This window comes from Budorcas taxicolor, chromosome 18, assembly GCF_023091745.1.
Source record: "Budorcas taxicolor isolate Tak-1 chromosome 18, Takin1.1, whole genome shotgun sequence".
In the NCBI taxonomy this organism is placed as follows: domain Eukaryota; kingdom Metazoa; phylum Chordata; class Mammalia; order Artiodactyla; family Bovidae; genus Budorcas; species Budorcas taxicolor.
The window spans coordinates 66547160-66571987 of NC_068927.1; the positions used below are offsets into that span (position 1 = coordinate 66547160).

The 24828-nt window shown below is 49.7% G+C and overlaps 1 protein-coding gene and 1 non-coding gene across 2 annotated transcripts in view; both read left to right on the forward strand.

The window, feature by feature from the left end:
* LOC128062818 (zinc finger protein 850-like) overlaps window positions 1-24828 on the forward strand; it is a 782010-nt gene that overhangs the window by 588533 nt on the left and 168649 nt on the right. The window lies entirely within an intron of this gene.
* TRNAG-UCC (transfer RNA glycine (anticodon UCC)) lies at window positions 608-680 on the forward strand. The gene has a single exon. It is a non-coding gene; the product is annotated as a tRNA-Gly (tRNA).

Consider the following 24828-nt stretch of genomic DNA (forward strand, 5'->3'; position numbering starts at 1 on the left):
TTACCCCAACCCATTTACATCCCCACCCACAGTGCAGGAGGGTTCCTTTTTCTCCACGTCTTCCAGAGGGGCGTCTTTCCACTGCTTGTCTGTTTGAATCTTTGAATGTGTTGCCTGTTCCAAAAAATGAATACAAGTAGATTTTAAGTGAAAATAAATAACCTTGAAGATAAACTAAAACAGGAGATTTCAGCCCTGTTTCCCTAGCAGCCCCAACCTCCATCGTGCTGATGGAGCTCACCACAGGAGCCCAGTGGCACTTAAGCGAACTTCCGCTTAGCCCAGCTTCCGCTTAGCCGCACTCTGACCAGGTCTGTGCAGCGAGAATCGCCCTCCCTTAACGAGTGTTCCATCTTCCCTTCCCAGGTGTGTCGTCAGCCCCAAGGAAGAGGCCGTCAGCCTGAGACCAAGAGGGTCCAGGGGCGAGTCCCCCCGGATAGGAGCGAAGGTAACAGCGCAAGAACCACCCCATGCATCACCTCCCAGCCCTCCTAGGCCCCGCAGGTTGTGGGGAGGCCGGTGGGGACCAGTGAGGCTGGGCACCGCATCTGGTGCAGTCACAGCGAGAGCGGGTGGGGATCCGGCAAGAAGGCTTGGGGGCGAGGCTTCCCTGGTAGTCCAGTGGCTAAGACTCTGCGCTTCCAAAGCAGGGGGCCCAGGTTCGATCCCTGGTCAGGGAGCTAGATCCCACACGGCGCAACTAAGACCCGGTGCAACCAAATAAATACATATAAATGAACATTTTAAAAGAAGAAGGTTCCAGAGGGGACCTGGGGTCAGACTTGCATCGAATGTCAGCACTGTGCACAACCTATTCCTTCTCCCGCAGGGCAGGATTCTAAACAGGAGCGGCTCCTTCTCAGATCTGCCTTTTAGGAAGATTATCTGTGCTGCTAGAATGATAGTCACCAAATTCCAGGCCTCTCAAAACTGCTTCTGTAGTCCCCATCATTAATGTTATTGTCTGTGTGGTTCTCTCCATAACAGTTTTTTAAAAAGTTTCATTGGACTCCCTGCTTAACTGAAATAATCTCATTAAAGGCAATTTTAAATTTATTTTTATTGATATGTTAAAAGAAAACTTTGATTCATAACTTACAGAGTAAACCAACATTAGCTCAAAATTTTAATTAGCCATCCAAGGAACTGAAAATATAAAATTACTAGAAGGAAGCTTAGCAGAAAGTCCTTCTGATTGTGAGTAAATACAAATATCTCTTTGATATTACTCCAAAGCCACAATTCAAAAATTAATAAAGAATGATAATTTGGACTTCATAAAAATTAAGAATTTCTGCTTTCCTTTTTTTTTTTTTTAATTCTGGGCCACACCTCGAAGCTTGCGGGATCTTGGTTCCCCAGTGAGGGATTGAACCTGGGCCCCCTGCAGTGAAAGCGCTGAGTGCTAACCACCAGACCACCAAGAAAGTCCCAAGAACTTCTCCTTTGAAAGACTCAAAATATGGAGTGCTTCATGCATTTGCTTGAGCCTGGGCCATGTTAATCTTATCTGGATCGGTCCGGTTTTAGTATATGTGCAGCTGAAGTGAGCACGGTAATTTTAAAATGGAAGCTTAGTCGATTTACAGTATTGTGTTAGCTTCTGGTCTATAGCAAAGTGATGCCGCTATACATGCATTTGTATATATCTGTATTCTTTTTACACTTTTCCCTTTATGGTTTATTGCAAGATACTGAATGTAGTTTCCTGTGTTGTACAGTAAGTCTTTGCTGTTTATTTTTTACACACGGTGCGTGTATATATTAATCCCAAACTCCTAAGCTCTCTCTCCCCCCATAATTTTTATACAACGATATGTGCCCATCATTTCTCAGGACACCTGGAAAAAATAATTTAAAACAGCAATAAAAAATAAAGATAGGTTTACTGTTCAGCCATTTGAGAAATGAAATAATGCCATTTGCACCAATGTGGACGGACCTAGAGATGATCATAGGAAGTGAAGTACGTCGTAAAGAGAAAAACAAATACCCTGGGATATCAGTGATAGGAGGAATCTAAAATATGACAGAAATGAACTTATCTGTGAAACATAAACAGACTCAGACGCAGAGAACAGACTCATGATGGCCAAGGGGTGGGGGCGGGAAGGATTGGGAGTTTGGGGGTCAGCAGATGTCAGCTATTATATACAGGATGGATAAACAGCAAGGCCCTACTGTGGGGCACAGGAAACTCGGTTCAATATCCTGTGATAAACCATCATGGAAAAGAATCTGAAAAAGAATGTGTGTGTGTGTGTGTGTGTGTGTAACTGAATCACTGCTGGACACCTGAAACCAACACAGCACCGAATCAAGCACACTGCAATAAAAGTCTTACAAATGCAGGCAGTTTTCCTTCAACCTTGGGAATGACCCGAGCGAGACTGTTCTAACCGGATCCGCCGTGCCCTCTAGACTGGGAGGGCTTCGCAGGCGGCGCTAGCGGTAGAGCGCCCACCTGCCGACGCGGGAGGCAGATGCAGGCTGGATCCCTGGGTCGGGAAGACCCCCTGGAGGAGGGCGCGGCCGCCCACTCCAGGGTCATTGCCTGGAGAATCTCATGGACAGAGGAGCCTGGCGGGCTGCAGGCCGTGGGGTCGCCCAGGGTCGGACAGGACTGAGTGGCTTGGCGCGCACGCACCGGATTGAGCAAAGGCCCTGGGGCAGCGGCGGTTCTGGGAGCAGCAGGAAGGCCGCCGGGCGGGAGCGCGGTGGGCGGTGGGGGGGCCACAGCGGCCTGTGCGCCGAGGCCGGCGGGTCTCCGCAGGGGCTGACGCCAGATCCGTGTCTGCACAGGAGCCCCCCGGCCGCGCGGCGCGGAGGACGCGGTGGGCAGAAGCCAGAGGTCGCGGGCTTGGCCTCCTGCGCCGCCCGCCTTCTCACGCGCGCCCCCCGCGGCCCCGGAGGAAGAGGCAGGCGTGAAGCGAAGCCTCCGAAGAAAGGGGTCCCAGGAAGCCACGCCGCGGCCCTCAACCGGGCGACTGTGCCCCCGGGAGACGTTGGGCAATACCTGGGACGCTGCGGGTGGTCCCGAGGGGGCCGGAGGCGGGGGCGGCGGGGGTGGGGGGGGCTGCTGCGGTCGGTGGGCGGAGACCAGAGACGGCGCACCGCAGAGAACCGTCGCCTGCAGAACGGCAGGAGCGCCCGGGCTGCGTCAGGGCCCGCCCCCGCCCCAGGTTCCACCTGCTTTCCCTTCGTCTGAGACCCGTGCACGCGCAGGCGTGCCTCCGTGTGTGTGCAACGACGCTGCCCGTATACACGTGACCTGACAAGCAAGTGTGGATCTCAGCTCTTCCCAGCCCCACCCACCAGCTGTGTGCCCTCGGGCCGGTTGCTTAACCTCTCTGAGCCCCAGTCGTCTTGAAATCGGGGATCAGCAAAGGAGCCCCTCACACGGTTGTTGGGGAACGTGGTTCATTTGGAAAGGGCCTGTGGACAGGGCCTGTCCCAAGAGAGGGCGTTGAACATGCGGTGACCATCATCACCACTGCTTTTCTTAGTACTGGTCTGCTCAGGACATCGGTGCTACCAGCTGGGTTCTGAGGATGGCTGGGATGGCTCAGTTGGTAAAGAATCTGCCTGCAGTGCCGGAGACCCAAGTTAGGGAAGATCCCCTGGAGAAGGAAATGGCCACCCACTCCAGTATCCTTGCCTGGAGAATCCCGTGGACAGAGGAGCTTGGCGGGCTACAGAGTCAGACACGATGGAGCGATTAACACGAGCTGGGTTGAGGATGGGGGGGAATCTTGCCGTGTCTCACCTGGTAGGCCACGGGTGGCCATGCACCCTACTAGGGGAGGACCTGTGGGTCACCGTCCACGGGGTGGAGGGGGTCCTGACCCCACTGGGAAGACTCTGACGAGTTGTCTGGGGAGGACACAGCACAGAACAAGATGACACCCAGCCCGTCAGCCCCCAGCCCTGCTGTCTCCTCCACGGAGAAGGGGCCCTCTGTGGCCACAAGCCTGTTCCTTTCTCAGACTCTGCCTGCTGGGTGCATTTCTTTCCAGCTGGATGGGTTTTAGAGTAACTCTGTGATGTTTTTCTCTTTTTTTTAACCTAAGAAAAAAATCATCTTTGTTGTAGCAACTTGAGAAAATGCACATTAAAAGAAAGAAAGAAAAACTGGTTACAGTCCCCGCCGGCACCAAATCTGTTTTCAGGCTTTTTTTTTTTCCCCCTCTTTGTTTTTGTCTGGTTTTGGCTTCCTAGGTGGCTCAGTGGTATTTAAAAAAAAAAAAAAACATCTTCCTGCCAACGCAGAAGACCTGGGTTTGATCCCTGAGTCAGGAAGAACCCCAGGAGAAGGAAATAGCAACCCACTCCAGTATCCCTGCCTGGAGAACTCCATGGACAGAGGAGCCTAGTTGCCTACAGTCCATGGGGTCACAGAGCTGGACGTGACTAAGACTTTCGGGCTTCCCCGGGTGGATCAGACCGTAAAGAACATGCCCTCCCTGTCACCACCACCTCCTCTCTGAATTCAGAGATAGTGGATTTACAACACTGTATGAGTTTCAGGTGTACAGCGTACTGACTCACAATTTTCAAAGGCTAGACACCATTTGTAGTCACTGTAAATTATTGCCTACCTTCCCCATGCTATATACAGTATATCCACATAGCTTATTTTATGCGTAGAAGTTTGTATATTTTAATCCTCAGTGGTAAAGAACCAGCCTGCCAATGCAGAAGACTTGGGTTCAGTCCCTGTGTCAGGAAGACCCCCTGGAGAAGGAAATGGCAACCCACTCCAGGATTCTTGCCTGCAGGATCCTTGCCTGCAGGATCTGATGGACAGAGGAGCCTGGCGGGCTACAGGTCACCAAGAGTCGGGCACGACTGAGCAACTCAGCACCTCCCCTGCACGGCCTCTCCCCACTTCCCGCTCCCCACTGGTAACCACAGGTTTGCTCTCACATCTGTGAGCCTTTTCTCTCTTTTCTTTTTGTTACGTTCACGCGTTTGTTTTGCATTTCAGACCCCACATATGAGTGATATCATGCAGTCTTGTCCTTCGCATTTCAGTAAATCCATGCTATTCTCTGTCGCCCTCTGCTGGCGATTCTGTTCATTGTGACCAGCGTTTTTCCCCCGAGCCACGCGCCCCACCAGAAAGGCCCCAGGCTCGCAGGTCCCGAGCCCTCGAAACGTGGCTGGTGTGAACCGACGTGTGCTGTAAAGTGTGACACACACCGGGTTTCAGAGGCTGCAGCAGAAAAGGGGATGAGGCAGCTCGTTGGCAGTGCTGGTTTTGTTTTGTTCGTTCTTAAGCACCTCACCTGACTTTGGGGATCTGTCTTCCCAACCAGGGATGGAAGCCGGGGCCCTTGGCATGAGAGGGCAGGACCCTAACCACCGGAGCCCAGGGGGTTCCCAGCCGTGATACTGAGGACGCGCGAGGCGATCTTGAACACGTAGGTGACCCTTGAGCAGCACGGGCTGGGGCGCCGACCTCCGAGCAGCTGAAGATTTGAGTGTAGCTTACAGTCAGCCCTCGTGCCCAGGGTTCCTCTCTGTCCGGGGCTCTGTGTACTCAGGGCGTGTCTGCTCTCCCGTTCCCTCGAGAAAAATGACCGGCGTACCAGTTGGCTGCATTGGGTTAAATGAGAGCTGGTCTTAAAATCGATGTCACCGGTGCTTTTTCTATCTTTTTAGCGAGGATACTAGGAAATGGTGTTACCTGTGTGGCTTGAGTTATATTTCTTTACATGCCTTTGGTCTGGACTATTATAAATGTATGTGTGTGGACCAGGCTTGGGGGTCAGGTCCCTCTTTCCTGTGGGGGCCGTCCAGTGTGCTGTGGGATACTGATGGGGGTCTTTGGATAGCAGCAGCAGCAGCCCTCAGTTGCGACAACAAAAATGCCTCCAGACGCTGACAAATTGTCCCCGAGGGGCAAAATCACGCTCAGTTAAGAGCCACTGATTTACACGTGTGTGCGCTCAGCCTACGAATTTTTAACTTATAGAATATATTATGTATTTTATATATAAATCTATTTATTGCTTTTATGCACATATATACGGATGTGAGAGTTGGACTATAAAGAAAGCTGCTGCTGCTGCTAAGTCACTTCAGTCATGTCTGACTCAGTGTGACCCCATAGAAGGCAGACCACCAGGCTCCCCCGTCCCTGGGATTCTGCAGGCAAGAACACTGGACTGGGTTGCCATTTCCTTCTCCAGTGCATGAAAGTAAAAAGTGAAAGTGAAAATGCTCAGTCGTATCCAACTCTTAGCGACCCCATGGACTGCAGCCTACCAGGCTCCTCTGTCCACGGGATTTTCCAGGCAAGAGTATTGGAGTGGGGTGCCATTGCCTTCTCCGAAGGAAGTCCCTAAGCCATGGTTTTTCCAGTAGTCACGGATGGATGTGAGAGTTGTACCATAAAGAAAGCTGAGCGCAGAAGAATTGATGCTTTTGAACTGTGGTGCTGGAGAAGACTCTTGAGAGTCCCTTGGACTGCAAGGAGATCCAACCAGTCCATCTGGGTGTTCATTGGAAGGACTAATGCTAAAGCTGAAACTCAAATACTTTGACCACCTGATGTGAAGCACTGACTCACTGGAAAAGACCCTGATGCTGGGAAAGATTGAGGGCAGGAGGAGAAGGGGATGACAGAGGATGAGATGGCTGGATGGCATCACTGACTCAATGGACATGGGTTTGGGTGGACTCCAGGAGTTGGTGCTGGACAGGGAGGCCTGGCGTGCTGCAGTCCATGGGGTCCCAAAGAGCTGGACACAACTGAGCGACTGAACACACAATGGGTAAAATACAGCTGGCCCTTGAACAATACAGGTTTGAACTTCACAGATGCATTTATCTGCAGTTTTTTCTCAACAGTACTTCCTGCAGTGCCACATGATTAGACCTACGGATACCAAGAAACCAAGCGTACAGGGGACTGACAGCAAGTCATGTGCAGATTTTTGACTGCACGGAGTCAGCACCTCTAACACCCCCACGCTGTTGAGGGGCCGACTGTGTATCGGTTACTAATTATCTACCATATGTACTGCAAAGTGAAGTGAAGCCACTCAGTCGTGTCCGACTCTGTGCGACCCCGTGGACTATAGCCTACCAGGCTCCTCTGTCCATGAGATTCTCCAGGCAAGAATACTGGAGCGGGTTGCCATTTCCTTCTCCAGGGGATCTTCCCGACCCAGGGATCGAACCCGGGTCTCCTGCATTGGAGTCAGATGCTTTAACCTCTGAGCTGTGTGCCTAGAGCCATGTACTGCAAGGTATACACATATTTATGAAGTGAAAAACTATATACAAAAGACAGCTAAACGTAACCCTTCCTGAGCCCCAGTCGTGTGCAAGCTCTGTGCTCAGTGCTTACGGGATTTTCCCTCCAGTGCTCACAGTGAGCCCGGGGACGGGCGTTATTATCGTTCTTTCATGCAGACGAAGAAAGGGAGGCACAGGGAGGTTAAGCCACGGGCCCCGGGTGCACAGCTCGTTGACCCAGATTCAAATCCAGACGTACCACTGAGGAGCGCCTGCCCCGCAGCCAAGGGCGGACCTGTAAGCCCCCGGGATGTCTGTGTGTCGTGGAGCAATGTGACTATAGTTAGGGCCGTGTAGTGTAAACATGCAGTTTGCTAAGAGGGTCGTTGAGTATTCAGCACAGACCTGAAGAGGAAGGGGAGGAGGGAGAGGAAGTGGAGGGAGGGGAGGGAGGAAGGAGAAAGCCAGGGAAGAAGGAGAAACTGGTGACCTGGAGATGACGGATGCATTAACGTGGCTGTGATGGTTATTTCACAGTGTGCACTTGCATCAAATCGCCCTTCTGTCCAACGTAAATGTATACAGTTCTAACGTGTCGGTTATACGTCAATAAAGCTGAGACAGTAAGGCCCAGGCCCTCCATCCGTGGGGGTCCGTGTGCCCTTCCTGGAACAGGCGCCCTCCCGGGGCAGGGGGTGTGGGGGAGGGGGGTCAGGGTCACAACTTCTGCCTCCCGTGGAGGCCGGAAGAATCCAGGCGCTCGGTCCCTCCCAGTCTGCTCCTGTGAGACTGTGGGAGAACAGGAAACACTGACCCGCTCACCCGTTCGCTCACCCGAGTCAGGCTGTCCGTCCTCCGGACCTACTATGTGCCGGGCACGGCCCAACGCTCTCAGGGCCCCCAGGCAACTAGGGCAGCACAACTCTCAGAGACCCCTGACCCCAGCAGAAGACAGGAGCCCGCAGCAGGCACACGCAGCTCGTTGGGAGGAAGTCAAGTGGGCGGGAACCTGCCTGGTGGCTCAGTGAAGAGTCTGCCTGCCGATGCGGGAAGATCCCCTGGAGGAGGGCCTGGCCCCCCACTCCAGTATTCTCGCCTGGAGAATCCTGTGGACAGAGGAGCCTGGTGGGCCACATACAATCCACGGGGTACTCAAGAGTCGGACGCGACTCAGCACGCACTAAATGATGGGCGTGGGATTCTGGAAGATTCTAGAATCTTTACCTTTATCTAAAAGTCTCTACCTTTCTCCAGGGCAGAGAACCCCGTGAAGTCTCTTCTGCATCGGGAAAGGGAGGTTCAGAATGGGGGTGGGCGAGAGGCCAGAGCCCCCTTCTCAGCATCGCCCCCCCAAGAAGCACCCCCTCCCCAGAGTCCAGGCAAGGGTTCGAACACGCACGCACATACGGTCTAAGTTCTGCGCCTGGAAAATTCCAGGCTCCAGGGTCCCCCCACCGCCCCTCTCCTGCTCCTGCCGCAGCCCCACCGCCTCCCCGCCGGCTGCGGTTTCCATAGCAATGGATGTCGCCCGCCGACAGCTCTCCAGGCTGATAAACGACCGCGCGGCCTGATGAGGGGGAGGAGGGGGAGGCCGGAGCAAGGGCTCCCCATTAGTAGGCCACTCACGACTTTGATCCAATTAAAGTGCATCTTTAGACTGGGGTCTGCGCGGGGGCAGGCGGGGCGAAATCCAGGCGGGTTTTCTGCAGACATCCCAAGTGGCCCAGAAGAGCCGCAGATACCATCCACCCCACCTATTCGCCAGCGTGTTCCTGCATTCCTTAAACCACTTATTTATTCCAAACATATTGACTGGATTAAATAGATGATGAACACAGATAATTCAATTGCTACATTAATTCTGTGCCTATTTTAAGCTCCAGGCTTCTGTCTGGAGAGACCTAGGAGGACGAAGAAAAAGCCGCAGAGCCTCCTTCGAGGAGGCTCTGGGACTGCGGTTCAGCTGCCGGGGCGCGGACGCGGAGACTGTATTGTTATGACGGCAGGCGCGCAGTTCTGGGAAGACAGACCCCGCAGCGTCAGATTCAATCTCGTGTTTTCCCTTTTTAACAGTAGTACATTTTATTATTTTTTTGTATACCTGTGGCTGATTCATATTGAGGTTTGGCAGAAAAAACAAAATTCTGTAAACCAATTATCCTTCAACAAAAAAATAAATTAAAAAAAATCTTCATTGAAGCATGCTTGGTTTACCATGCTGTGTTAGCTTCTGGAGTCCAGCACAGTGATTCAGACATAGATATAAAGATACATATATATTTTTTTCAGATTCTTTTACATTCCAGGTTATTACAAGATATTGAATATAGTGCCCTGATCTGTACTGGCTATTAAAAGTATATATCTGATAATTCCAAACTCCTGATGTATCCCTCCTCCCCCCACCCCCACTCACCCCCTTGGTCACCATAAATTTATTTTCTATGTATGTGACTCTGTTTGCGTTTTATAAGTAAGTTTGTTTTATCATGTTTTTAGACTCCGCATATAAAGCAATACCATGAGCTTTCCTGGTGGCTCGGTGGTAAAGAGTCTGCCTGCCAACTCAGGAGACATAGGAGACACAGGTTTCATCCCTGGGTCGGGAATATCCCCCGGTGAAAGGAATGGCCACTCACTCCAGTGTGCTTGCCTGGAAAATCTGATGGACAGAAGAGCCTGGAGGGCTGCAGTCCATCAAGTGAAAAAAGAGCTGGACACGGCTGAGTGTCTAAGCAACACAAGCGGCATCATATGGTGTTTGTCTTTCTCTGACTTACTTCACGCAGTGTGACAATTTCTAGGTCCATCCACGTGGCTGCACATGGCATTATCTTATTCTTTTTTATGGCTGAGTGATACTCCGCTGTGTATATATACCCCATCTTCTTCATCCATTCACCTGTCGATGGGAACTTAGGTTGCTTCAGTGACAGTACATTTTAAATGGTGATCACGTCTCAACTCTGTGGACATAATAATCTTATGGGAAATACTGTCTAGTGAAAATTCAACTTTCCTGCCAGTCCCAAGTCACCCTGTTCCCTCTGAGGAATGTGGAACATCATCCTTGACGAGTCATCATAAGCACATCACACTGGCAGCTCCCTCCTTTTAAAAACAGAATAGTGATTTTTGCATCCATGTTTTCTGCAGCTTGCTGTTTCCTAATGTGAAGACAGCATAGTTTGGTGGTTAAACGCCTGGACTGAACGCACTGCCTGAATTTGACTCCCAGCTTGTCCACCTGTTACCCTGGGATCCTGGGCTTCCTCTCTTGATGCCTCCATTCCCCCAGCTCTAAAATAGCACTGACTCGGTGAACATGAGTCTGAGCAAACTCCGGGAGATCGTGAAGGATGGGGGAACCTGGCGTGCTGCAGTCCATGGGGTCGCAAAGAGTCAGACACGACTGAGCAACTGAACACCAGCAAAGCAGGGGTTGGGGTGAGAGCTGAAAGAAGAGCAGCTGGGAGGCGGGTGCCTGTGGGGTCTGTATACACGTTAAGTAAATAAGTCCTGGTGGTCAGTTTACACTGGGACTTCAGCAGATGACCCATCCCTCTTACAGATTCAGGACACCCCACGGTATGGTTGTCACGCGATATCTCACCTTGACACTGAGGCTGGGCCCCTCCTCTGGCAACTGACACGGCTGCCGTCAACTCCGCGACGCCCCTGCCATTGCACGTCTCAATACGAGTGCAGCTGTGCAGTTTATTCTTGGAACTAAAACTGCCAGGTCAAAGGGAAAGAAGCCTTCTGATTTTGCATCTTTAATGCAAATCGCCCACCATAAAAATCGTGCCTGGAGGATTCCCTGGTGGCCCAGTGGTTAAGACTCTTCACTTCCAGTGCTTCCAAGGCAAGGGGCACAGGTTCAAACCGTAGTCAGGAAACCAGGATCCCACGTGCCGTTCAGTGCAGACAAAGGGAAAAAAAAATTTTTTTAATTGTTAACTATTTAAGTGTGCAAACAAAAGGCCCACCAGTGCATAACTGTATCTCCAGAAAAAACTATCCTTCAAAAATGAAAGAGAGGGACTCCCTTCATGTCCCAGTGTTAAGAATTCACCTTGCGATGCAGAGGACACAGGTTCGATCCCTGGTCAGGGAACTAAGATCCCCCGTGCTGCAAGCAACCAAGCCTGCACGCCACAGCTGGAGAACCCTCAAGCCACAGCAAAGCCCTGATGCAGTCACAGAAATAAAAAAGTGATTTTTTTAAAGGAAGAAAAAACAAAACACTTTCTCAGACAAATAAAAATGGAAGGAATTCATTCCCAGACCTGCCTTGCAAAAAACATATATATATATATATATATATATATATATATATATATATATATATATATATAAAAAAGAAGTTCTTTAAAGAGAAGTGAGAAAAACAAAAAAGACGGAGCCCCTTTACAAACCCGCCACCGATGGATACGCCTTGAAGCAGCAGTGAACTCATGGGAGAGCTCATTTCAACATAAAAATACAGGTTTCTGATTTTTCTTGAAAATTCAGAGCATCTAGGAGCACTGGCTCGATGTCATGCGTACAAGCCACTGGCTGGAGTCTGGGAGCAGTTGCTCAAGTTACCAAGTCCCACCTTCTCTGCGTGGCCACACTGCCCACCACCCTCTGTACGTTCAGACGCTTATCAGCGTCCGCTTCGTGTGCTTGAGGCCGTGGTTGCCTTTCATAGGAGGTGTCACTCCGCACCCTTGAGAACACTGAGGCCAGACTGAAGAGAAGCGCTCACCTTAGGAAAATGCCAGGGCTTTGTCCCGAATGGCCGTGCCATTGTCCACTCCCATCGGCAACGTTTCTGGGGCTGCACACATCTCCCCAGCGCTCAGGGCGTCATTCTCTTTATTTCTCACGCTTCTAGTGAGTCTGTAATGATGATCACTTATTTTATTTTTTATTTTATACTGGAGCATAGTTGATTTACAGTGCTGCGTTAGTTTCGGGAGCACAGCACAGTGATTCGGTTGTGCACGTACTAATACGTGCTTCCATTCTTATTCGGATTCCCTTCCCATTTAGACCGGTACGCAGCGTGCAGCAGAGCTCCCTCTGCCCCGCAGTAGTAGGTCCTTGCTGGCTCTCCATTTTAAATACACGGCAGTGCGTGCTTGTCCATCCCAAACTCCCAAACCACCCCTTCCCTCCCACCCTCACCGCCCCCCAAACAACCATAAGTTCGTTCTCCGGGTCTGTGGGCGTCTCTGTTTTGTAAATAAGTTCATTTGTATCGTTTGTTTAGAGCCCACGTATAAGTCATATCACAGGATATTTGCTTTTCTCTGACTGTACTTCACTTAGTATGATCATCTCCAGGGCCATCCAGTTGCGGCAAATGGCATCATCTCAGATACTTAGTTTAAAATAAAGGAGAGGGAGAGGATATATTAGTATCCTTATGGAAATGAAAAATACTCTGAACGGTACATTGGGCACAAGCCCCAGCCCACCTGCTTCCCTTCCTGTGTCACCCTTGTGAGACTCTGAGCTGGGACCTTTGGGTTTCAGGGGTGTCTGGGGCCTTGGGAGTGGGCGCCTCTCCCTGGGAAGAGATGCCCCTGAGGCTTCTCTCCCCCTTCACCTCTCCTGCGCTCAGCCCCAGGGTCAGACAGCGAGGTCTCCTCCCGTCTGAATATCAAGGCCCCCTCAGCCCGCCTCCCTTCACTGTTTATCCCCCCACAAACGTGTCCTCTGTCTCACCCTCCATTTCCTAAGTCGTTCTGCCTTTCAGACGCCTCTCCTCCCACCAAACAATGCATGGATGCCTCCACACATCTGCGTGCATGATAGGTGAGGCACCTGCTGTGTGCAGGCACTGGGCTGGGTCAGGGGTGCAGGAGGAGACCGAGACAGACGGCTCCATCCCACGGAAGGGAGCTCACTCTGCAGTGGGGAGTGGGGGGATGATAAAGCAGGACAAGGGTTAGGGCGAAAAAAAGACCCTGATGCTGGGGAAGATTGAGGGGGTGAAGGGAGATAATAAAGCAGGAAAAGGGTTCAGTTCAGTTCAGTCACTCAGTCATGGCCGACTCTTTGCGATCCCAGGGACTGCAGCATGCCAGGAAAAGGGTTAATTAGGGCAAATTAAAAAAAGGATTAGGGAAGAAAAAAAAGGCTCTGATGCTGGGAAAGATTGAAGGTGGGAGGAGAAGGGGGTGACAGAGGATGAGATGGTTGGATGGCATCACCGACTCAATGGACATGAGTTTGAGCAAGCTCTGGGAGTTGGTGATGGACGGGGAGGCCTGGCGTGCTGTGGTCCATGGGGTCACAAAGAGTCGGACACGACTGAGTGACTGAACTGACTAGGGGAAATACAGAGATGGGGGTCAAAGGGTTGGAAGTTTCAGTTATGCAAGAGAATAAGTTCTGCAGATTTAATGTACAACCTGGTGACTGTGGTTAATACGACTATGCATGTGTTTAGCCACTCAGCCATGTCCAACTCTTCGTGACCCCATGGACTGTGGCCTGCTAGGCTCCTCTGTCCATGGGGTCCTCCCAGAAAGAATACTGGCTTGGATAACCGTTCCCTTCTGCCGACAGTCCCTTCTCCATCTGCCGTCTTCCCAACCCAGGAATTGAACCCAGGTCTCCTGCATCGCAGGCAGATTCTTGACCGTCTGAGTCATTATAAAAGTATACAAATTGTGTACCTGACCTGTGCTAAGAGAGTTGATCCTAAATGCACCCACCATAGACACACACAAAGTTGTAACTGTGGGGTAAGGGGTGTGTCCGTAACTTGATTGTGGCCATTTCCCAACATATACATATATCAAAGTATCTCATAATTATACCCAATAAAACTAGGGGAAAGAAAAGAAATGAAGAAGGTAATCTCAGGTGAGGGTAACCTCAGATGCTATGTATAAAATAAAGCAGGATTCTGAGTAGGGGAGAGGAGGGAGCAGGGGCTGAGTCCTTCTTTCACTAAGGGTCTAAGGGCAGCCCAGGGCTTTGGGTGTTTAATTTCTTCTCTCTCCCTCATTTCCCCATTCTGACGCAGGTGAATCCTGGAACATAGTTTTTGTTTTGTTTCGTTTTTTGTTTTAATCCTGGCTACACTACGACAGGCACGGTGCCGAGTGATTTACAAACAGCATCTATTATCATCTGCACCACACTCCAAGGATACAGAAAAATATACGTATCTCCCCACTTTTAGATGAGAACGCTGCCTCAGAAAGGTGACGTCACTTTCCCATGATCCCGTATTTTTGTTCAAACTCTCCCCCTCCCCCTCCCCCCACCCCGGCCAACTATTTATTGGGAATCGGTTCGTATGGCAGGCTGGAACTCTAACCCCCACGCAGTCTGGAAAGTTCCACCCGCTAAGTGGCCCTCAGCCTCGTCCCCATCCCTCGGCTGCGGTTTCCATGGCAACAGAGCCTGCCTGCCTCCCTGAGACCCCGCCAATGCTCTTAAGGACCAGGGCCGAGTAATGGATACCAGAGCTGTCGAGCAGAAGGGCGCGGTCTGGGGGAAGGGCACACGGGCTTCTGGGACTGGGGATTCTGTCTTTTGAGAAGGTCGCAGTGGCGTCTTTGCAGGAGGCGCGGGGAACCTGAAGACCAGAGTGGAAGTCACAGGTGTCTGTTGCAGCCTCCGGCACCGATGACGTAAACAACCTTTGCTCTCGCCAGTAATCAGTTATTTGACTGATTCATTCTTTCAGCAAAGGTTTATAGAGTCACTGCTGTCTGCCAGACTGTTCTGGGTGGTGGTCGCCTAAACCAGAGTTTTCGTTTTCAAGCAGGTTGATTTCCTATTGGAAGATGCAGTAAATACAAATATATATATGTAAATACAAGCACGCTTTTATTTATATACAAATATATGTAATATACAAATAATACAAATAATACATAACAGCGATGTGTGCAATATATGATTATTACATACATTATTGTAAATAATATTTGTTTACTTGGTATACACAATATTTCTGTATAAATAATATATGCACATATAAACAATATAGGGATTCCCACGTGGTGCAGTGGTAAAGAATCCGCTGCCATGGCAAGAGACACAAGAGATGTGGGTTCAATCCCTGAGTTGGGAAATCTCCTGGAATAGGAAATGGCAACCCACTCCAGTATTATTGCCTGGAAAATTCCATGGACAGAAGAGCCTGGCAGGTCACAGCCCATGCGGTCGCAGAGTCGGACACAACTGAGCATGAGCATACATGCATATGCTAACATATGTAAAACACACATGTAAGTAATATGTAAGCATATACACATATATGACACACACATGTTCATATATATTGTTACCTTAAAAAGTATAGTCACAACCTGAAAGCAGAGAGTCATTTTATTGGGTAGGAGTGTTTAGAACTCCAAGCCCGGGAGACAGAATCTCAGTAGCTCTGAGAAGACTGCTCCAAGGAATCAGGAGGGTAAGTCAGGACATATGCAAATTTGCAACAAAGGAGCAGGCAGCTGAAAATCAGAGATCAGGTGTCGAGTTAAGGAATTCAGCGTTCGGTGGACGGGAAGACGCAAGGCTCTGGGCCTGCTGCGTTAGCTCCGTTCTTACACACCTCCGCTGTCTGGGGCCGCTTCCGTGTCCTTGTTCACCTGGCTTCTTGCATTTCCCCAGCTCCTCAGCAATCACCGTGGGGCCGGCAGGATCCGCTGGGTCACAGTTTGGGGAGCGCTCATTCCCGTGTGGAGGCCAGAAGTCGCTGATGGCTGTGACAGTTCTTGCTTATTAACATGGCAGAGGTACTTTCGTTTCACAATATGTTAAAATCTGTGATTGCATTATGTTCTCTGAAGAATAAAATATTGGGGTAAGGCACAGAGCGACAGGTCAGGAGTGACTGTGGTCAGGGGAGTGATCAGGGAATTTACAAGAGGCTAGGCCAGTTATCTCTGTCGATGAGTGGATAGACTTTGCATGCATTTTCCTCTAAACTCCAAGTCCAGACTATTCTCCTGGGACAATTTTGGACATCCGCCCCCCCACAGCCCTCCTAATATTAAAAATTCCTAGTTTCTCCAGCACCCAAAGTTAACACATCAGATGAGGTCCAGGTTTAGCCGAAAAGATTACTGACAGAATTTTCCTCTGTGGCCTTCTGACATTCAAGGATCTCTTCTCTTCTGAAATATCTCCTTGAGATTTCAAGTCACTAAAAATATATCTCCTAAGGGCCAGATGTGTGTATTTAATACAGGATCAACAAAACAGACAAGATCTGTCACTGAATGTTCACCGTCAGGCAAGGATGCAGAAAGCAAATGAATAAGAAATAAATCAGGACGTTATTTCAGACAATAAAACGGCGCAGTGGAAACACAAAAGAAGCCACAAGTGTCCAATTTTCCAATAGTCACATTTAAAAAGAAGATAAAGAGACATAGGCAGAAGTAATCTTAACAGTAGGTTTTATTAAACCCAATACAAAATATTGCCATTCGAACCAATAACACCGATGTAAAAAATAAAAAAGATCGATGAAATGTTTTAATTTTTTTGTTTCTAGGTTTTTTAAAATCCGACGTGTAGTTCACAATTACAGCCTGTCTCTGGGGAGACTAGACACATTCCAGGCACTGAAATAGCCACAGTGGCTTGCAGCTGCCATGTTGGAAAACAATCTGTAAAAACTGCTGGGAAGAAAATTATCAGGGTGAGAGGAAATGAAAGACAGGTGGGAAGGTGGGTGAGTGCTTGGACAAGGTGTTTTGCTTCAGAAAGTCTAGAGAGTAGCCCTGGGTTTGCCTTTCACCTGCACAGGCGCTCCTCAAGGGACACCCGACTAGTAAGGCCTGGGAAAACCAGACTGATTGAATCTTCCAGTAGCCTGGAGTGATGACTGTTCCCTTTTGAGCAAAGTAACCTGAGGTTTCAGAGAGGCCAAGCCAAGCGCTAAAGACCCTGTGTTTCCCCAAATTACAGATACCAATATTTTTCTGTACCTCCTGTCTTTTCTCTCCTTGTGGTTCAGTCGTGTCCTACTCTTTTCGACCCCCTGGACTGCAGCCCTCCAGGCTCCTCTGTCCATGGGATTTTTCAGGCAAGAATCCCGGAGTGGGTTGCCAGTCTCTCCTCCAGGGGATCTTCCCGCCCAGGGATCCAGCCCCCGTCTCCTGTGGCTCCCGCACCGGCAGGCGGATTCTTTAGCACTAAAGCCACCGATATTTATCTGCGTTTCATACACATTCTCAAATAATCGGTACAGATATTTATTGACTCATTCGCAGATAATCAATAGAGATATTTATTGACAGGCCGCCCTCTGTCTACACTCGGCTCAGCATCCGCTCGTCACGTGATGTGAGGGACTGGAAAATTCCAGTCTCCCCGGCCGCCCGCCGCTCCTCACCCCAGCGCATCTCCCACTCCGCGGTGGTCCCCATGGCAACCGTCTCCGCCGCTCCCGTCAGTCGAGTACCCTTGAGGGGCCGGAGGAGTAGTCTAGTCGGCCTCCGAACAGCCTGGACTCGGGGATGGTGTGATGGGGGTGTGGGGAGGGCTCGGTCCCGGGATCCCTCCCCCGCCCACGTTACTTTTAGCGCTCGTTAGCAGTGTCTCCTCGAGTGGGGTTTGTGCAGAAGGGCAGAGATGAAATGGGCCGTGCAAGCTGCTGCTGACTTAAAGAAATAACAGCTTCCTCCATTAAGCAGCTGCTGGAGGTGCCGGCGACAGACGTCTTATCTCTGCCGACCATTCAGCCGTGTCCCATTCTTCCTCGGACACACGGTGATTGAGTGCCCGGGACATTGTGCGCACTTGAATGTAATAATTGTGAGACAAGGCCTGGCTATGCCGAACGCAGACTGGGCTTCAAAAGCTTCAAGTGTCTCTCTCCCCCTGACAAACCTCAGCACGAGGGTTCCACTCGGCCTTCTTTCAGGAGATGCCCCGCACCTGCTTTCTGGTACCCATTAGCACCCAAGTACCCCCGCGAAGCTGCAAGGGTTTGAAAGACGCCAAAGACTCGACCGCGACTCAGGAGCCAAACGACTCGGCTTCTAGGGCCCGCGGGGGAGGGTGCGGTGGCGGGGGAGGTGGGCTTTGTCCGCGCATTCAGAAATGGACTTTTGTGGATTTTGAGAGGTGGCCGTGGTTCATCAGAGTTCAGGATCTGGGGACAGGTGCCTCCCCGTGGGACTCTGGAGGGCTGGGGAAACTCAGAAACTCGGTGCTTCAGGAGGGGAAGCAGATGGTGTGAGGGACAAAGGGCTGAACATCTGCTCGAGCAAATGTTTGCCTGTGTGTTTTTTTTTTTTTCCCCGTGAAACTGTATAAACTGTCAGTGTTGTCCTCTAATGATTATGGGCCTTTTCACAGAATGGGTTTAAAGAAAAAAAAAAAAAAAAGCCTGGTCATGGTGGCTCTAAAGTTCGCTCCTAAGAAGATGACGAAGTTTAGAGAGAAGAGTTTGTGCAGAGATTTTGTTGTCCAGTTGCTCGGTCGTGTCCAACTGTTTGCGACCCCATGGACTGCAGCACACCAGGCTTCCCTGTCCCTCACCAACTCCTGGAGCTTCCTCAAACTCACATCCATCGAGGCGGTGATGCCATCCAACCACCTCATTCTCTGTCGTCCCCTTCTCCTGCCCTCAATCTTTCCCAGCATCAGGGTCTTTTCCAGTGAGTCAGTTCTTCGCATCAGGTGGTCAAAGTATTGGAGCTTCAGCTTCAGCATCAGTCCTTCCAGTGAATATTCAGAGTTGATGCCCTTTAGGATGGACTGGCTTGATCTCCTTGCAGTCCAGGGGACTCTCAAGAGTCTCCAGCAACACAGTTCAACAGCATCAATTATGCTGCGCTCAGCCTTCCTTATGGTCCAATTCTCACACCCGTACGTGACTACTCAGAAAACCGTAGCTCTGACTATATGGATCTTTGTCGGCAAAGTGATGTCTCTGCTTTTCAATATGCTGTCTAGGTTTCTCGTATGTAGGTTTTTTCCAAGGAGCAAGCGTCTGTTAATTTCATGGCTCCAGTCACTGTCCGCAATGATTTTGGAGCCAAGTAGAGGTTTTGGTGGGGAATAAACTTGAAGTGTTTATTCTCAGCCAGAATTCATGTCAGAATCCTAAACAAAACAGACAACAAAGAATTCAGAGATGACGACAAACACCCACACAGGTAGATCACCTGAAATACCCAGAGTGTGGGTGAGTCTAATCAGCCGGGGAAATCGAACTATATGAATTATTCCTGCCCCATCCCTCGGCTTGGTCATAGAAAACGTACATTTTTACAAACTCCAGCTCTTATTGTACCATAACCCGAGGCAAGCTCAGTATTCTTCAAGAGAGGGGCTGGCTACATAAATTCTGAGGACTGCATTCAATGGAATTCAATGATGCTGGGCAAAACCATAAAGACATCCTTTAGAAACTGAAAAAGCAAAATATACAGTGAAATGAAAGCTAGGTGTGTAATGGTATGAAGGGCTGCTACAATTTGTGTAAAAAGGGAGAAAAGGAGCATATATATAAATATATATAGTTTGATACAATATATTGACTTGGCTAAAAAGTTCCTTCAGATTTTGCCATACAATCTTAGGGAAAAACTCAAACTTTTTGGCCAACTCAATAGTACATTAGATAGTAATTATAAAATAGACAATATGTAAAGAATATAAATAACATCTAACACACGGGCTACCTCTCTGACATCACTGGGTGACTGGTGGATGAGCTGATGTCTTAGATCGATGCTGAAGACTGAACATTTGTGTCTCCCCAGAATTCATATATTAAGCCCTAATCCCTCTGGAGGAAGAAAGGGCAACCCACCCCAGTATTCCTGCCTGGGAAATCACATGGACAGAGGAGCCTGGTGGGCTACAGGATGTGGGGTCACAAAAGAGTCGGACACAACTTAGTGAGTAAACAACAGCAAATGAAAAATGGCAGAAAGTAGTGGGACAAAACGGTGAATATGTCGGTCAGTAAAGTTCTTGGTGAAAATGAAAAAAGAAAAAGAGAGACCTAATCCTCAGTGGGACAGTATTAGGAGTTGGGCCTCTTGGAAATGCATAGGTCTTGGGAGTAGAGACTTCATGATGGGTTTAGGGTCCTCATAAAAGAGGCCCCAGGAGCTCGCCCACCCCTCCCACCGCAGGGGTTTATAGCAGGAGGCCGGACATCAGGGAACCAGGAAGTGGCCTCACCGCCCACCAGCTCTTCGCGTTCCTTTCTTCCATGTTTATTGACTCAGTGTTGATTTATGAATTCTGTCTTTAGTTTGTGGGATATCATTTGTTACCATCAGAGTTTATTGTTTTCCTGGAACTGCTCCAGCTTTGATAGTGAAACTCCCTTCAAGTTTGCATCTGTGTCCTTTCGACATTTTCTTTTTTTTTCAGTCCTCCCATAACTTTTAGGCACAAGATATTCTGGGCTTATCTTCTGTTTTTCTTGCCCAGCTCCAGAGTCAGCCATTTCTCCAGGCTGTGCTGGGTCCCTTGAGTGGAGAATGGCATTTGGAAACCAGAATCTGAGTGATTGGTTTGCTCTTTTATAAGTCATGTTTAGGTCAAGAGTGTTCTTTAAAATTTTGTTTTATTGAAGTATACTTCATTTTCAATGTTGTATTAATTTCTGCTGTATAGCAAAGTGTATATATGTGTGTGTGAAGTCGCTCAGTCGTGTCCGACTCTTTGCGACCCCATGGACTGTAGCCCACCAGGCTCCTCTGTCCATGGGATTCTCCAGGCAAGAGTACTGGAGTGGGGTGCCATTTCCTTCTCCAGGGAATCTTCCCAACCCAGGGATCAAACCCGGGTCTCCTGCGTTGCAGGCAGACGCTTTATCCTCTGAGCCACCAGGGAAGCCGCATATATATATGGGAGACATATATACATAGAGGGACTTTCCTAGTGGCTCAGATGGTAAAGAATCTGCCTGCAACGCAGGAGACCCGGGTTTGATTCCTGGGTCAGGAAAATTCCCTGGAGAAGGAAATGGCACCCCACTCCAGTACTCTTGCCTGGAGAATCCCACGGACAGAGGATCCCACGGACAGATGGAGTGACTAGCTCGTGTGTGTGTGTTATACTCATTTGTTTCATGCTCAGTCATATCCAGCTCTTTGCCACCGCATGGACTGCAGCCCACCAGGCTCTTCTGTCCATGGAATTCTCCAGGCAAGAATACTGGAGCGGGTAGCCATTCCTATATATATACATTCTCTTTCCTGGTCTTCACCATTGTGGTTTATCCCAGGACATTGACTGGCGTTCCCTATGCTCTACAGTGGGCCCTTCTTATCCACCCTGTAGTACTACTTTATACCTGCTAATCTCAGCCCCTGCTCCACCCTCCCTGCCTCCCCCTCACCTTGGCAACCACAGGCTGCTATGTCTGTGATTCTGTTTCTGCCTCGTAGGTAAATTCTTTTGTGTCATTTTTTTTAGGTTCTTCATATAAGTGATATCAAATGATATCTGTCTTTCTCTATCTGACTTATTTCACTTACTATGGGGACATGGCAACCCACTCCAGTACTCTTGCCTGGAGAATCCCATGGAGGGAGGAGCCTGGTGGGCTACAGTCCACGGGGTCGCAAAGAGTCGGACACGACTGAGCGACTTCACTTTCACTTTCAGGATAACGCCTCGCTGCATCTGTGTTGCGTACGGCATTCTTTCATTCTTTTTTATGGCCGAGGAATATTCCATGGTGTGCGAATACCCATCTTCTTCACCCGTTCCTCTGTCGGTGGACATCTAGCTTGCTTCCGTGTCTTGGCTGCTGTAAGCAGTGCCTCTGTGAACACACGGGTGCGTGTAAATTTTTGAGTTAGAGTTTCATCTGGATATATGCCCAGGAGTGGGAGCATAGGATTCCATGGCAACTCTATTTTCAGTTTTTTGAGGAACCGCCATGCTGTTTCCATAGTAGCTGCATCAACTTACATTCTCACAAGTGGAGGAGGGTTCCCTGGGGAAATTAGGCTTTATCCTGAGAAGTGACGTGGCTAGATTTGAGTTCTAGAAAGGCCTCTTCAGATATGAGTGTGGAAAATAGACTGGTGAGCACGGAGCTTCCAAAAATACAGCCCTTTAGGACAGCCCTGGTGGTCTGGTGGTTAAGAATCCACCTGCTAAGGCAGGGGCCAGTTCCTGGTCTGGGAAGATTCCACATGGCGTGAAGCAGCTAAGTCCTCGAGCCCCGACTGAGGAAGCCCGAGTGTTCTAGAGCCTGCGTGCCACAGCTCCTGAGCACGCCTCTGGTGACTCCCGAAGCCTGTGCACCTCCAGACTGCCCCACGAGGGAAGCCGCTGCAGAGAGAAACGCGCGCACGGCAGCAGAGGCCCAGAGCAGCCAAAGCCAGCTGATACTAAGACATTTTAAAAAGCAAAATACTGGCCTTTATGTACCACAGCGACGAATTTTGCCACATCGGAGTCTTTGTGGTAACACTGGACACAATACTTTTTTTTTCCCTTTTAAATTGCTCTCTGTTATACCTGAACTATAAACTCCCTTTAAAGGGAATTTTAAATCATGGCCCTGAATGGAAGCACCATTTTCTCTCATCGTGGAAGATGAAAATAAACATACAAGGAAAACACACTTAACATTCAGTTCAGTTCAGTTCAGTTCATTTCAGTCGCTCAGTCGTGTCCGACTCTTTGCGACCCCATGAGTCGCAGCACACCAGGCCGCCCTGTCCATCACCATCTCCCGGAGTTCACTCAGACTCTCGTCCATCAAGTCGGTGATGCCATCCAGCCATCTCATCCTCGGTCGTCCCCTTCTCCTCCTGCCCCCAATCCCTCCCAGCATCAAAGTCTTTTCCAATGAGTCGACTCTTCACATGAGGTGGCCTAAGTACTGGAGTTTCAGCTTTAGCATCATTCCTTCCAAAGAAATCCCAGGGTTGATCTCCTTCAGAATGGACTGGTTGGATCTCCTTGCAATTGCCAGCCAAGGTTTTGAGCCAAAGATTTGCTTTTGTTTATTTGGGTGTTTTTTTTTTTTTCTCAAAGGAGATGTTGGTGAATAATATTCACTAAAGACATTCAGTGTTGATACTTTCAAATTCTGGTGGTGTGTGAGGACTCTTGAGAGTCCCTCAGACTGCAAGGAGATCAAACCAGTCCATCCTAAAGAAATAAACCCTGAGTATTCACTGGAAGGACTGATGCTGAAGCTGAAGCTCCAATACTTTAGCCACCTGATGGGAAGTGTGGACTCGTTTGGAAAAGACCCTGATGGTGGGCAAGATTGAGGGCAGGAGAAGGGGACGACAGAGGATGAGATGATTGGATGGCATCACCGACTCAATGGGCATGAGTCTGAGCAAGCTCTGGGAGATAGTGAAGGACAGGGAGGCCTGGCGTGCTGCAGTCCATGGGGGTTGCAAAGAGTCGGACACGACTGAGCAACTGAACAGCAAAGACATTCGAACCAAACTAAGACGTTACCCTTTATGCACTGCGATGGGCCTGAAGATACTGAAAAGGAAATTTGTTTCTTCTTTTGATTCAACCATTATTTAATGTCGTGTGTCTAGCTTTTGTTTGTTTGTTTGTTTTTGCCACGTGGCTTGTGGGATCTTAGTTCCCCGGGCAGGGATTGAAGCCGTGGCAGTGAAAGCTCAGAGCTGCCTGGCGAGCTACAGTCCAAGGGGGACAAAGAGTCGGACACGCCTGCAGCGACTTAGCACAGCACAGCACAGTATAAACGTATCTTCCCTAATGGTCCCGTTCCTCTAGAGAACCCAGACTAACGCACAGGCAGCCCTCGCTGGTGGCGATCTGCCCGGAGGAGAGAAACGTGTGCACAGTGCTTTCTCCTGGTTCATTTCCTTTTTCCGGACTCAGTATTTTTGAGATGTCCGTAGACAACGGGAGAAGCTGAAGTTGACTTCATGGCACCTGCAGAAGGACTGGGCACAGGGCTTCGAGAGCAGAGGGTGAAGAAGGCGCGACGTCTGGGATGTCAGCTCGGGCAAAGTGGCACCTCCCCGCAGCGTTCACTGACACAGGGCCAGCCCTGGGACACGGAGCGAGCGCACGAGGCGGCTGCGATAATTACCCAGGAAATATACGTAGGCGGCGCGGGCAGGCTGGGGGCAGGGGAAAAGGGAGCCAGAATTGGAGGGACATTACTAGGGACAGTGTGAAAAGAACAGCTCAGAGACCGTGTGCTCTGGCAGGAAAAGCAGCAAGGGTGTTTACCATCCTCGCACGGCCAGGAGAGACAGCTTGCAGATTGTCAGTGGAATTTTCCACCGAGCTAAAGGCCAGGCCGGGCTCCATGAATGATATACATCCCCGTGTAATTAAGAGTGGGGAAGTTTTCTCTAAGACGCCAAACGCTGTGGACAGTCTCCTGGAGACATCTGTTTACCATCATTCATTGTGTCTCAGTACCCACCTGTTTCAGCGAATTTTCCCCGCTTTCAACCCTCCACCCAGTTTCCATCCAAATCTTGGGAACTGACAGCCCTGAATTTTATCATCTGCGGGGCTTTATTTATTTGGACGTGTTAATCACGGTGTCCTGGCACACAAGAAAATGCACAGCGGAATGCTTCTGGGATCAATTTCCCTAATGTAGTCAAAAGCACTGAA